The sequence below is a fragment of the Benincasa hispida genome, chromosome 1 (assembly GCF_027475165.1).
Source record: "Benincasa hispida cultivar pf3 chromosome 1, pf3_genome.v1.1, whole genome shotgun sequence".
NCBI lineage: Eukaryota > Viridiplantae > Streptophyta > Magnoliopsida > Cucurbitales > Cucurbitaceae > Benincasa > Benincasa hispida.
In genome coordinates, this window is record NC_143478.1 from 34,671,661 (window position 1) to 34,675,605 (window position 3,945).

Genomic DNA, 3,945 nt, shown 5'->3' on the forward strand with positions numbered 1-3,945 from the left:
AAATTTGACCCAGCCGTTATTACAAACAACCTGTGAAGGGTTAACTTACTAATCATGGTTATATCGAGTAGACATAATATATCTACAATGAGGGAAGTGCAACTATGGGCTTTAGTGGAGTTACCCATTAGTTAACGAATGGGGGTTAGTTCGATGTAAAGAGTTTAGTCAATTAACTCGGATCGTTGGAGCCCATGATTTGTAGGTCCACGAGGTCTCCCTACTAGCTCATAAATGGATTAGCCTTAGAGTACTGTGATAAGTTAATTTGAAACGTTCAAATTAGAATTAAGAGAATTAGTAATTATATGTAATATAATTACGCATTTAATTTTGGAATTAAACGAAATTGGAGAATCAATTAATATTTAAATATGATTTAAATATTAAATTCATGAATAGGAATTCATAATGGTGGAATTTGTGTAAAATTAATTTAATATTCGATATTAAATTAATTAGAATTAATTAAAATTTTTAATTAATTATTTATTATTATTTTTATTAGAAAATTAATTAATGAATTAATTTTGTAAAATTAATAAAATTTCAATTGTAAAACAAAAATTGAAAACAACAAATTGGAAAAATCGGGAGATCTCCACTATCCAACCAAGAAGCTCACTCATTTCCCATCATTTCCTTGAGTCAAATCTTTAAGCATGAGCTGCTCTTCATGTAGCAATCTTCATTGCATGATAGTCCTGCAATAAATAGAGAATATTGAAGTGGAAATCGGGCATGCAAACTGAAGCACTTGATGAGTTTTTGCTGAAAAATTTTATGGTTGAAGAATGTGTTCTTCCAAGGTGTTGTAGTGTGCCTCTTCTCCATATTCCCTTTATACAAGCTTATTTTGAGTTTCACAACTCAATCTAAGCTCCAAGAGAATATAGGGAAGGCCTTGAGGTGGTTTATAAGAAGATTTGGAGAAGATTTGCAGCTGAATTTGAGATTCAAGTGGTTCTACAAAGGTATGTTATGAAACCCTCTTATTAGTTTATGAGCATGCTTTATTTATAACCAAAATTAATGAATTAGAATGCTTATTGATCATTGTTGCTTCTGCTGCATGATGATATACTCTAACAATTGGTATTAGAGCATCATTTAAGTATTCAATTTGGTTTAATTTTGGTGTGGTGGGTGTTTTTCATGAGATATATAAAAATGGTGCACTGATATGGTTTTATGAGATTTAACATTTAAATTCTATTTGATTCCTTTGTCAAATTTGTAACTGGCTCTTGTTTAATGAGTTTATATGTGTGCTTAAGAATTTTTAATTTATTTGGAGTCATTAGAGTTGAAATTAAGTTGTAATTGAAGAAAGAAGTGAAGAAGGCCGAGTTGCAAAAAAATGGATCGTGAGCTTCTATCCAGGCAGTGTTGCAACGCTGCCCTTCAGCGTTGCGACGCTGCTCATAGTCGAGCGAGGAGCAAGGAGCGAGTTTTTCAACCTACCAGACGTCGAGTATCGAGTTTCGACGAGGAGCAAGGATCTAGTTTTTCAACCTACCAGCCGTCGAGTATCGAGTTTCGACTGAACTAGACGAGTTTGACTGGCTTGACGAGCGTTGACCGAGCGAGGAAGCGAGTTCTGGCTTGGTTTGATGTTCGAGTGAGCGAGATTTGAGCTGGTTCGACTGGTTCTCTTCTTGTCCGATTCGGTTCAGCTTTAAAAGGATTTTGGCTGGTCTGGTTCAAGCAGTTGACGTTCGATTTAAGCTGTTCGGGTTTGAGCGGTTCGAAAGCTTTTTGGAGCTATTTCTTGTTGTTTTTGTAATAATTAGGCCTTTGTTTGCTTGAAAATGTCAAAACTAAAATCATATCAGTTTGTGTTTAATTATTTATACATGTGATGTATGTTATAATTAAATAAATCTTATATGTGCATATAGTGCCATATAGATTTAAAATCCCACCATAGGAAGTATGTTATATGCATTGAAAGTATGTTATAAAGTGTCATAATATATAGTATGCATGTTAGGGTTTCTTTTATTTAATATAAATGTTATATTAAATATTGAATGCGTTTGATGTATGTTGTGGATGTTTAACATGTCTAAAATTTTGTAAGCTGTTATAAAATTGGGTTAGACATTTACAATCCATAACAAAGAACAACTGCATGCTCACGTAGGTTAACCACTTGTTTTAATAGTTAAAATAGATCGTTAAACTTGTAAAACTCGAGTTACAAACTCAAGCGGTATATAATCCTATTGAAGGCTGGAAGTATTTAAGTTGACGGTCTACGGAACACCTCCTACCTGGGGATTATGGCCGAATAATTGAGTGTTGTTAACTGGTTTTATGAGCAATACGTGAGCGATGTGAGGTTTTAAAACTAGTTTATCACTTAGACATCGTAGGTTAAATCCAAATATAAATGTTATACTTAGATAAACACCTAAACTTAGGTTGTTTAATTAGTCGGAACAAGCCTAAGAAAATGTATACCCTATTTAACGTTAGAACACTTCAGTGGGAGTTTAATAACATATATGATATGCTATTAGAACACTTCAGTGAAAATAAATAATGCGAGAGATTAATAAACATATATGATATGGTTATTTTTAGCTCTCACGTCCCTAAGTGTTCATGATCGAAATTTATTTTTCACTTCATGCCACCCTGGGAGTGACCTCCATTCGGAAAGTGTTTACATGAATTGAGATTTTGGTTAATGGGCGAAGTTGTTTACCTTAAAATCAAATGTGATGTTTTGATTTTGAAATTTTCACGTTCTTAAGTTGTTCACACCGAAAGGTTCATGTGGCACTTGGTGTCACCCTGGGAGTGACCTCCATTCGGAAAGTGTTTGCGTGAATTGATCAGGGTGAATGAGGGGAAGTTGTTCAATGGAAAATCAAAGATACGATATATCGATTTCAATTTTTACGTCCCTAGATAATTCCCACCGTGAGATATGTGTAGCACTTCGTGTCACCCTGGGAGCGACCTCCATTCGGAAAGTGTTTGTCATGAGATCAAGATCAAAGCGAATTGGAGAAGAAGTTCATAGTAAGTGGGTAAAAGATATGTGTCAACATATCCTAGGGTCTCTTCTGTTGGTTTGAACCACGAGATTCCTATGTTGGCCTGCTTGTTATCTTTAAGTTAGCCTCACTAGTCGTTTAATAACGGTTATCCCCTCGGAGGGTTTTAACATAGAATTCAGAACAACTCAAACTCCAGAAATGGATAGGATTTTTAAAGTCGGTTTCAACTTTAACTTTCCAACTTCGGGAGCATTATTGGGGTCGACTTTTGAGGTCTAAAAATAGAGGGTTACACTTACAAAATTACTAAAGAGTTTGTAATTTCTAACAAAAAATGTAGCTAAATGACTATCGGAATATAAGTTATTTTGGAGATAGTATTTAGTAAAAAATGTCTTGTTGTAGTATCGTTGTAAAAATAATCTTGGGTATATTATTACTTTGATCAAACTTGATTGGGTTTAAAAAGCATTTCACTCATAAAGTTTGTTTATATTTTTCAGAATGATAAGTTCATCAGTACAATTTTGGCATCTGATAAACTGACTAGGGATAATTATGCCACTTGAAAATCAAACCTGAATACTATACTTGTGATAGACGATTTACGGTTCGTTTTAATAGAGGTTTGTCCTCCCATTCCTGGCTCAAATGCAAACCGAGCTGTTCGAGATGCATACAATAGATCGATCAGGGCGAATGATAAAGCATGTGCCTATATCCTTGCTAGCATATCTAATGTCTTGGTAAAGAAACATGAGAGTATAAGTACTACCAAAGAGATTATGGAATCTCTCCGTGGGATGTTTGGACAACCGTCCTTCTCCCTAAGGCATGATGCTATTAAATACGTTTACAACTGCCGTATGAAAGAAGGGCCTCTGTTAGAGAACATGTCCTGGATATGATGGTCTATTTCAATGTGGCGGAAGTA